Raw genomic sequence first — 11,339 nt, forward strand, 5'->3', positions numbered from 1 at the left:
GGCTACTTGGCTGGTCCCTGTGGCCCCTACAGGGCAAGTCCCCAGAAATGAACCCTGCCCCCTGAGGTCCCTGGCTCCAGAGACTTTGGGCCATTTATTTTCTCTCCATCAATGATACAATGTTAATTTAATTGGAAACACACACACCAGGAACAATGGAATTTTGGAAGCTTATTATTATTATCTTTTGCCTTTTAAAATACTGTAAAAATCACTTTTTAAATACCAAGTTGAAAGCTTTTTGTTGAAATGGGTACATAACATGCCATTAGTTATATATTACATCACTTATTATTCTTTATAATTTCGCATTCTTACGCCCCGTGTCATAGAGTTTCCATTCTATTACATAGACTGGAACAACATTCTGGAGCGCATGAATAAATCTTGTAGGAAGTTTAAGTTAGAAAGCAGAACTAGCAAACTACAATGTGATGGGGCGGGAGGCGGGAGGAGAGGAGGGAAAGTTAAACAGCCCACCAGAGGGTTGCTGAAAACCTTAGATAAAATTCTCCCAAATATCAAAAACATCAGGTATTTAAATCCCTATTTTCTCCCCATTAAAAAAAAATCCTATCTTAAAAACACTCAGGTTTAAATCTATTTTTACCAGTTTAACTGCTCTGACTTTTAGCTAATGCTCTCTCTGGGAGAATGGTTTTCAAAAGATAGCTACCTGAGTGGCAAAACCAGAGACATCTATAAAATGAAAATGGTCAATGAAGAAACTGGCACGAGTACCCCTTGCTGAAGAAACCGTGAATATTTGTGCGCATGTTCTGTTTTCTGAACAGGAATGGAGGCGAATAAAATACAGCAGCAGGCACTGCCGCGCATCCTGGAGCCCAGAACGGGCTTCCTGTTGGGCCTCAGGAACATCAGTCGAGGGTTCTCCTGATGTCGGGCACTGGGGCACTGGCTGACAGGACACTTGGGCCACAAGACACATTCCTGCCCTGGGGGGCATGGGGTTGGGCGTCTCCACCTGCCGGAGGGCAGAATTAAGATAAGGCTGTGTGCCAGTTAGGTCTGGTAGCAAGTTAGAGAGGCCCTTTCAAGTCCTAGGGTGTCGCAGTCACTTCGGAAAACTATTTGACAGTTTCTTATAAAGTTGAACACACACCTACCATGTTGATCCAAAAGTTCTGCTCCCTAGATATTTGCCCAGAAGGAATGAAGACATATATCTACCCACAGAGTGGCGCAGGAATGTCCATCGTAGCTTTATTTTTAGTGTTCGACTGTGGGAAACCATCCAAATGTCCGTTGACGGGTAAGAGGAACCAATCACACAATGGAACTGTCCTCAGTGCATTGTGTAGAAATCACACACACACACACACACACACACACACACACACACACACACACACCATGGATGGGTCTCAAAAACATGTGCCGAGCAAGAGACCGAACAGAAGAGGGCGTGTGTGGCCTGAGTGTGCAGGAAGTCCGGAGCAGGAGGGCCGTCCTTCCGTCCACAGTTGGGGCGGGCGCTGGAGACTTTTCTGAGCGAGGGAAGTAAGTCCTTTAGCTTGAACATGGCAAAAGTTACAGGGGGAGAACAGTTGTCAGAATTCACCAAATTAGACACTTTACATCATACTTAGTGAAAGTAATGCTTTTTAAGAAAAATACCAAGTACCCTGCTAATGTTTTTTTTTGTTGTTTTTTTTTAATTTAGGTGAGAGGAGGGGAGATAGTGAGATAGACTCCTGTATGCACCCTGACTGGGATCCAACCAGCAACCCCATCTGGGACCCATGCTATAGTACCTGGCTATTTTTAGTGCCTAGGGCTGATGTCCTCCAATGGAGGCGTCCTTAGCACCTGGGGTCACCCTCGAACCAATCAAGCCACTGACTGCGGGAGGGGAAGAGGGAGAGAAGGGGTAGTGGGAGGGAGGAGAAGCAGATGGTTGCTTATCATGTGTGCCCTGACCAGGATTCAAACCCAGGACATGCATATGGCGGGCTGACATTCTACCATTGAACCAACCATCCAGGGCCTGACTGCAACTTAAAATGATCTCTATGCAGTTGTGTGAATGAAGAGACAATTTCTTCTTCAAGCTTGGAAGGAGGAGTGAGGGGCAGGCCGGTCACTGGACATGTGAGGTGACCCTAGACTCAACCAACATGTTGTTGCAATTTTGTGAGAGACCCTGAACCCAGTCCACCCCAGATTCGTGAGTAGAACAGGTCGGTGTGGTGGTTATAACTGCTGTCTGGGGTAGGCTGTCGGACAGCATGGCAGAACGAAGGTAGCCAGAGGAGATGTTTGGCTTTGGCACAGAAGGGCTTGCTGTCGTGGCGAGCCAGGGTTTGAGTTGCCTGTTCCACCCCCGGGCCAGGAGACCCTCCACTACTCCTTCCTCTCCAACTCTGGTTTTGAACCCCCTCTGTGTGGCGTCTGCCCAGCTGCAGAGCCACACCAGGTGCCCCTGGGGTCCCGCTCTGGACCCTTCCTGCCACTGTGGAGGTGACCGCACAGGTGCGGCATGGGGATGAAACAGTGACCATATTATTGCACTAATGTCTGTGTGCCCGGAACTTTGAAAGAGCAAACTCAAAGCATCAGAGTTTGGAGTAAGAACAGGTTTATTGATGGAAAAGGTGCCACCCGAGAAGATGGGAGAACTAATGGGGCCTCAGGTCCATCTTGCTGGCTGGACCAGGCCACGGGGCTTTAAGGGTTAGCGGGAATGGGTATAGGAAGCGCAGGTGGGGCAAGTTTCAAATGTAGGAACTTGGAACTTGGCAGTTTACGGTAACAGGAGGTTAGCACCAGATCTTCCTGGACAACAGAACCTTGGCTCCTGAAAGAGTTCTGGTGCTCAAGTTTCTGTCATGTCCTGGTCCTGTGGTTCCGTGGTGGGGGGAGGAGGCAGAACTTTGGTTTCAGGTGCAGTTGGGGGCCCAGGTGCCCTCCCCTGCATGTGCCTCGCGGCCTGACCCTCTGTCCTGTTCTGCATTCCCGGAAAACGACTCAGCACCTCGTCTCACAGGAAAGGACCGTTTTGAGCTGGTTCTGTGGTTACACCTGGGGAGAGTGGAGCTGGTGGATAAGCCTGCAGACAGAGCTTCTCCCCTGCCTGCAGACAGAGTCTCCCGAGGCCCCGTAGCTCACACACCTCCGTCGACAGTCCCAACCAGTCATACACACGGAACTGGCAGTGCCACCCCAGTTGCTCGCTCTCTTATACTTGCTGTCCCCCGGTGCCTGTCTCCCCACTTGCCTCCCACTCTGTGTTCTAGGAAACCCAGTGTGGAGAGTTGCCTGTTGGATACTCAGCAAAGGTGTCGACCAAATCCATTGGCTATTCAGCCATGGGTAGAGTTCAAGGGAATGAGTTCACCTAGACATACACATACTGGAGCCTTCAGCACGTACATGGAAATCGAATCCATGACTCTGGAGAAGGTATCACCAAGGGAGCTGAATGTACATTTAAAAAAAGGGGCTCGAGCGCAGCCATGGAACACTCAGCTGACTCGGGCTCATGGAGGAGTGGGGGCTGTGAGTGTAAGGAGCTGAGGGTGGCGTGGGCGCTCAGGCCCTCTCTCCGTGTGGGCTTCGGGACGGGCGGCCACCACAGGTCTTGACAAGAGAGGCGGAGGGCTCAAGCGCAGATTGGAAGGGGAGCATGAAGAGAGACTAATGGGCGTAGGTGATCCTTTAAAATGCCTCCATGTCCCTGGAGACAAGAAGTCCAGTGCCCTCTGATCCTCTTTTTCCTTTTGGTAGTCTGCTGTTCCTGTCTGTATTCTTCTAGGATACTTTTCTTTACTCTTCCACACCCTCAATGATGTCAGGATCCATCTAGCAAAGTGTCTTGTTGCCACGGCTGCCGTAACCCCGTACCAGACTGGGCACCTTCAACAGCAACTATTGCCCCGGAGCTCTGGAGGCGACAGGTCTGAGACCAGGGAGGTGGTAGGGTTGGTTCTGTCCAAGGACCAGAGCGGAAGGATCTGTTCCCGGCCTCTCCCCTTGGCTTGCAGACAGCCATCTTCTCCTTGTGTCTTCCCACCAGCTCCCCTCTACTTGGGCCTGTCCGTGTGTCCAAATTTCCATTTTTTATGAGGACACCGGTCATATCAGAGTAGGGGTCCACCGACTCCCCTGTGACCTCATCTTAATTCCATTTGCAAAAAACTCGTATCTCCAAATAAGGCCTCGTTCCAAGACTCGGGGAGTTGGGACTTTAACGTACACATTTGGAGCAGGCACAATTCACAGTAACACTAAGCATGTGTCCTTTAAAAATAGTATTAGAAAAAAAATAGTATTAGTGTTGGTGCCACTCGGGACAGAATGAGTGCTGTGAGCTGCAGGTCTGCCTCTGCACCCAGATGGGGGGTTGTTCCTGTTTGCTTAAATATCTCTTGTCCATATTTCCTTTTTCTTTTAAAATTACCTTTTTTTTTAGTCACAGGTTCCTTTTCCTTGAGACTGCCCCCCAAGTCTCTTCTCTTCACAGTTTTCCTCTCTGCACTGTATTCTTGCTTTATGTTCTGAAATACCCATGTACTTGATCGTCTGTAGAAGATCTGAACAAAGACGACCCTATTTTCCCGTTCACGCCTCGAATCTTAAATACCATGCATTTACTTCTGAAAATTCCTTTTCTGCTTTCTGGTGGAACTCCGTGAGCGTTCTTCCTGGTGTGTGGGTGATGTCCCCGTCTGTCTCTTCAGTTCTGTCTGCCCGAGTGACAGGCATGGGGAGACCTGTCTGCGCCTGGGCCTCCTCCCTCTGCCGGGCGGGACTCCTGTAATGGGTCTCTACTTTCTTCCTTCCCCCTCCTGTCTCATCACTCAGCACAGCACCTGGTCAGGAAAAGCTGTGAAGAGTCTCTTAAGCAACCATAACCTGTATGAGGTGACAGGCACACAAGTGTCTTGATCTCATTGGGTGACAGTCAATAAACTGTGGAAACAGGGAGGAACCACTTGCATGTCCCCCATCTTCTCAGAAGGAGGAGCAGCCCTCTCCCTACAACAGAGATGGAAGCAGGGCAGTTCTTCGGACTCCTCCGTCCCTGCCCAGCTGGGAGACCAACCCCAGGCAGATCCCCATGGGGTTGCAGTTGCTTAGATGTGACCCCTCCCGGAGTGGTGTGCTGCTCTTCCCTGGCTGAGCTCTTGGTGGACTCCTGATTTTGTCTCCAGATCGCAAGGCAAGGCAAGACCCCTCTGCTGCTGGTTCTTTTTTTTTTTTAAACTTCTCCTAGGTTTATTTGTTTATTTTTTTGTGGCAGAGACAGAGAGAGTCAGAGAGAGGGACAGACAGGGACAGACAGACAGGAAGGGAGAGAGATGAGAAACATCAATTCTTCATTGCGGTTCCTTAGTTGTTCATTGACTGATCTCCCATATGCACCTTGATGGGGTCGGGGGGGCTACAGCAGACCAAGTGACTCCCTGCTCGAGCCAGCGACCCTGGGCTTAAGCTGGTGAGCCCTGCCCAAACCAGATGAGCCCACGCTCAAGCTGGCGACCTCGGGGCCTCGAACCTGGGTCCTCCACATCCCAGTTCAACGCTCCGCCCACTGCGCCACTGCCTGGTCAGGCTGCTGCTGGTTCTTATGCAGCCATCGCGCCCAGTACTTGCTTTCTCCTCTGCGGACCCTGATCTTACCTGAGGCCTCACATTCCACCAGCTCCTGGCTCTGCTGTGTCTCACTCCAGAGAAAGTGAGAGAAAGAAATCAGAGCTCAACCCATCAGCTTTCCTGAACCCTGTTTTCCACATTGTTGACTGTCTCCCCAACATCCATTGCCCACCCCCCAACCTCTCCTTCCCAATATCCTGAGTTTCAGTTTGAGAATCCATGAGGGTCTGGAGCAGCTGGCTCTGTCCTTGGCTTCGGGATTGGAACACTGACCTGGGCTGAGTGTTCACTGCGGAGTCAGTTCAGGGATGGGCGTGTGTCCTATGCTGGATCAATCAGCATATGGGCTTGCCAGAAATGCCTGGACAAAGAGTATCCCTCTCATCCTTCTTTCTGGGTATGGTCAACAAAATGTGGAGCCCTAGCAGCTGCCAGCAAAAAATGTTGAGCTCACCACAGAAGCCACTTTAGGTTGAATCAACAGTGTGAAGACAGAGCTAAAAGACCCAAAGAAAGAGGTTCTTGGTGACATTGTTAAGCCCAGAGCCATCTTTGAATGTCCAGCCTCACATATTTTCCTCTGGATATGTCCATCTGAATGGTCTACGGGCTCACCGCACTCTATGGGGAGCCGTCATCATTTCACTTAGGACTTGTTCTCCTCTTGGTTTCCTGTCTCACTGAGTCCTGCCGCGGGCTCAAGGCTCAAGGCATTGCCTTTGGCTCCCGCTTCTCTGCCTTCTCCAGGTCTTATTCACTCAGTCAGTCATGTTTCTTCTGCTCTGAATCTGCCCACATTCTCAGGCCTGCTCCCTTTGTGCAGGCCCTTGACACTCTACCAAAATGACACCAGCAGCTTTCAAACTTGTGTCCTGATCTTCCCAGGTCTTCTAATCCACTCTCTCCACGGTGGCCAGATGAACTTCAGCTGTGAATTGCCCATGTCCCCTTTGTGCTTATGGTCCTTCACGGTTTGCTAGCTGAGACTCTGGGTGAGTTAGGTGGGAACAGAGCCTCTCCATTTTCCAGCAGAAGGGGCAGTACCCTGACTGGACCCCAGATTCCCTGGTTGGACAGCTGGGTTTCTCAGACAACTCCCAGATGCAGGTTCCTCCCTTGGATGGAAGTCCATCCCATGTGTCCCACAGGGTGCCCTTGCTCCCTGTGTCTCCGTGAACCAGTGGGAGGATGAGGGACCAGGGTCTTCTCACCTCTTTCCGATCCCTATCTTATATATCTTCCCATCTTGTATCTTGCACTTTACAAGAACACACTGCACTGTTTTAACATGGAGAAAGAAAGACATCCCGTAGCAGTGTCATTTTGCTCTGGTGATGTGAACCCCGATATGTATGAATGAATGGTAGCTCATTTAAAATTTAATTTGCATTCCCTGATTACTAGGCAGGGTGACCACCTTTTTGTATATATATTGTATATATATATTTTTAAGTGTGCGCATGCACGGGAGGGAGAGAGAGAGAGAGAGACAGACAGAGACAGAGACAGAGAAAGGAGAGAGATGAGAAGCATCAATTCTTCGTTGTGACGCTTTAGTTGTCCATTGATTGCTTCTCATATGTGCCTTGACTGGAGGGCTCCAGCTGAGCCAGTGACCTCTTGCTCAAGCCAGCGACCTTGGGCTCAAGCCAGCAACCACGGAATAATATCTATGATCCCACGCTCAAGCCAACAACCTGCACTCAAGCTGGCGACCTCAGGGTTTTGAACCTGGGTCTTCAGTATCCCAGGCCGACACTCTATTCACTGCGCCACCTCCTGGTCAGGCCCTTTTTATATTTCTTGACCATCTGGTTTTCTTTTCTATGAGTTAAGTCATCTTATTTTTGGCCTGTTTCTGTTGAGTGTTATTTTTTCATCTTTTAAAAATTGTTCTATAGAAGTTTTTTACATATTCTTAATGTTAATCCTTAGTTGGCCAGATGAATTAAAAATATTTTTTCTAATATATTGTTTAACTTTTTTTTTTTAATTTTTATTTATTTATTTATTTTTTACAGAGAGAGTGAGTCAGAGAGAGGGATAGACAGGGACAGACAGACAGGAACGGAGAGAGATGAGAAGCATCAATCATTACTTTTTCATTGCGTGTTGCAACACCTTAGTTGTTCACTGATTGCTTTCTCATATGTGCCTTGACCACGGGCCTTCAGCAGACCGAGTAACCCCTTGCTGGAGCCAGTGACCTTGGGTACAAGCTGGTGAGCTTTGCTCAAACAAGATGAGCCCGTGCTCAAGCTGGCGACCTCGGGGTCTTGAACCTGGGTCTTCTGCATCCCAGTCCGATGCTCTATCCACAGCGCCACCACCTGGTCAGGCTATATTGCTTAACCTTTAACCAGTGATTTTAATATAAAAAAGTCAATCAGCTTGTAAAAATCCTTTTTCCATTGACCTGAGAGAGAGAGAAAGAGAGAGAAGCATCAACTCATTGTTTTACTTAGTTATTTCATTTAGGGGTGTGCTCACTGATTGATTCTCCTATGTGCCAGGTCGATTATTTATCCACCAAGCCACCCAGCTAGGGCTGAGTTGATCACCTTTTATCTTATTCAACAATTCTTTCCTTATCCAGATGTCCCAAAGCTGCCTATATTTTTCTTCCAAAAATTTCACATTTAGATCTTTAATCCATTTAGAATAAATTTGTGTGTGTAGTGAGACAGAAAAATAAATGTGTCAATTTTTCTATAGGATAGCCACTTGTCCAGTTCTTGCCTAATGAAACATAGTGTGGTGTGTACAGATAACATACATATGTGTGCAGAACACAGAAAGAGGTCTGTTTCCCAACTATTTTCTCCCGTGGTTGATTCGCTAAACACATTTAAAAAACAAATGCTTATTTAAAATCAATAGAAGTATACATTTAAGATTTCATTTGTATGTGTGTTTGTTTAAGATTTTATTTTATTTTATTTTATTTTTTTTAATTTTTTAATTTTTATTTTATTTATTCATTTTTAGAGAGGGGAGAGAGAGAGAGACAGAGAAGGAGAGAGAGGAGAGAGAGACAGAGAGAGAGAGGGGGGGGGAGGAGCTGGAAGCATCAACTCCCATATGTGCCTTGACCAGGCAAGCCCAGGGTTTCGAACCGGCGACCTCAGCATTTCCAGGTCGACGCTTTATCTACTGCGCCACCACAGGTCAGGCTTAAGATTTTATTTATTGATTTTACAGAGAGAGGAGAGAAAGAAGAAGGTGGAGTGAGAAGCATCAACTTATAGATGCTTCTCTTTAGTTGTTTATTGATAGCTTGTCGTATGTGCCTCAAGCCCAGGGTTTCAAACCAATGACCTCAGAGTTCCAGGTCAAAGCTTTGTCCACTGTGCTACCATAGGCCAGGCATCCATTGTTGTGTTTTATGCTGTCTGTGTATGCAAATGCACTATGGTAGGCTGAGAAATTACGTTCTTGTATCGCAATCAGTTAATCTTTTTTTTTTTTTTTTTTTTTCTTTTTACAGAGGCAGAGATAGGGACAGACAGACAGGAACAGAGAGAGATGAGAAGCATCAATCATCAGTTTCTCGTTGCACGTTGCGACTTCTTAGTTGTTCATTGATTGCTTTCTCACATGTGCCTTGACCGTGGGCCTTCAGCAGACCGAGTAACCCCTTGCTGGAGCCAGCAACCTTGGGTCCAAGCTGGCGAGCTCTTTGCTCAAGCCAGATGAGCCCGCGCGCGACCTCGGAGTCTCGAACCTGGGTACTTCCGCATCCCAGTCCGATGCTCTATCCACTGCGCCACCGCCTGGTCAGGCGCAATCAGTTAATCTTAATGTCTCAATTTGATGCATCTGGGGAATGGAGCTTAAACAGGGGACTGTCATCTTTCTGTTGCACCTCTGAGTTACTAAGCCTGTGTGACTAGTGCTGTTTTCTTGTGCTTCTACAGTGATCTCAGAAGGCATTGGGACTCCCAGCAGTAACCCTCCTAGGCAATCTGTCAGCAAGTACATTGATTGATAAGCAGTTTAATTTCATGTGCAATATGAGATTTTTTTCTTTAATATGTAAGTTATAGTAATTTAAGTCTTAAGGAATTTTGTAATGTCTCCTGTTATTTTCCTTCTTTTTTCCTTCCTTCTTCCCTTCCTCCCTCCCTCCCTCCCTGCATCCCTCCCTCACTTCCTTCCCTTTTCGAACTCCCTAGCATTTCTAGCATAGTCATGAAACCTGGCACTGCAGAGGCCTGGATTGTTGACCAGTGCACCAGTCTTCAGAATGTCCATGGGGAATTACTGTAGTGAAATAACAGCACATCCTAGGTTAGTTTCTGAAATAATGTGAACTTGAGAACTAATTGCTGTTTTTTCTTTTTCTACTTTATACAGTGTGTCCGTAAAGTCATGGTGCACTTTAGACCGGTCACAGGAAAGCAACAAAAGATGATAAAAATGTGAAATCTGCACCAAATAAAAGGAAAACCCTCCCAGTTTCTGTAGGATGATGTGGCAGCATGTGCGCATGCGCAGATGATGATGTAACACCGTGTATACGGCAGAGCAGCCCACAGCCATACCAGTCGAGATGTGGACAGTACAGAGGAAAGTTCAGTGTGTTCTGTGGCTCACTAAATTCGAATCCGTGACCAAAGTGCAATGTGAATATCGGCGTGTTTATTTTTATTTATTTATTTTTTTGTATTTTTCTGAACCTGGAAACAGGGAGAGACAGTCAGACAGACTCCCGCATGCATCCGACCGGGATCCACCCAGCACGCCCACCAGGGGCAACGCTCTGCCCACCAGGGGGCGATGCTCTGCCCCTCCGGGGCGTTGCTCTGCCGCGACCAGAGCCACTCTAGCGCCTGGGGCAGAGGCCAAGGAGCCATCCCCAGTGCCCGGGCCATCTTTGCTCCAATGAAGCCTTGGCTGCGGGAGGGGAAGAGAGAGACAGAGAGGAAGGAGGGGGGGTGGAGAAGCAAATGGGCACTTCTCCTTTGTGCCCTGGCTGGGAATCGAACCTGGGTCCCCCGCACACCAGGCCAATGCTCTACCGCTGAGCCAACCGGCCAGGGCTGAATATCGGCGCGTTTATAATGAAGCGCCACCACATAGGAATAACATTACTCGGTGGGATAAGCAGTTGAAGGAAACCAGCAGTTTGGTGGAGAAACCCCGTTCTGGTAGGCCATCAAGTCAGTGACGAGTCTGTAGAGGCTATACGGGATAACTACCTAAGGAGCCCTAAAAAATCTGTGCGTGAGCTCACATCAAACTGCACTGAATAAGTATGAAACTAGGAGAGTTTTCCTTTTATTTGGTGCAGATTTCACATTTCTATCATCTTTTGTTGCTTTCCTGTGACCAGTCAAGAGTGCACCATGACTTTACGGACACACTATACATTTTGGGAATTAAATGTGATGACGACTGTGGTATATAGCCCCTAAGTACCCGCCCCCCAACTACCCCTCCTGTGTCCACACCTCTGTATAAGCCCTTCCCTTTGAGCGTGCACCAGACAGGACCTCTGTCATGTGTAGTATGAGACCCTGTTGCTTGAGCCTGTTCTCGTCTCTCTCTTTGGCTAGTTTTGAAGAAGCAAGCTTCCAGGAATCCTACAGTTGCAAAGGAACAAACACTGAGAGAGCCCGTGGGAGCCCCCCCCCCCGACCAGTGAAGCCTCTGATGAGAACTCAGTCCCAGTCCTCAGCAGCCTGTGAGGACCCAGGCCCAGTCTGACGATGGCCCATGAG

The sequence above is a fragment of the Saccopteryx bilineata genome, chromosome 2 (assembly GCF_036850765.1).
Source record: "Saccopteryx bilineata isolate mSacBil1 chromosome 2, mSacBil1_pri_phased_curated, whole genome shotgun sequence".
NCBI lineage: Eukaryota > Metazoa > Chordata > Mammalia > Chiroptera > Emballonuridae > Saccopteryx > Saccopteryx bilineata.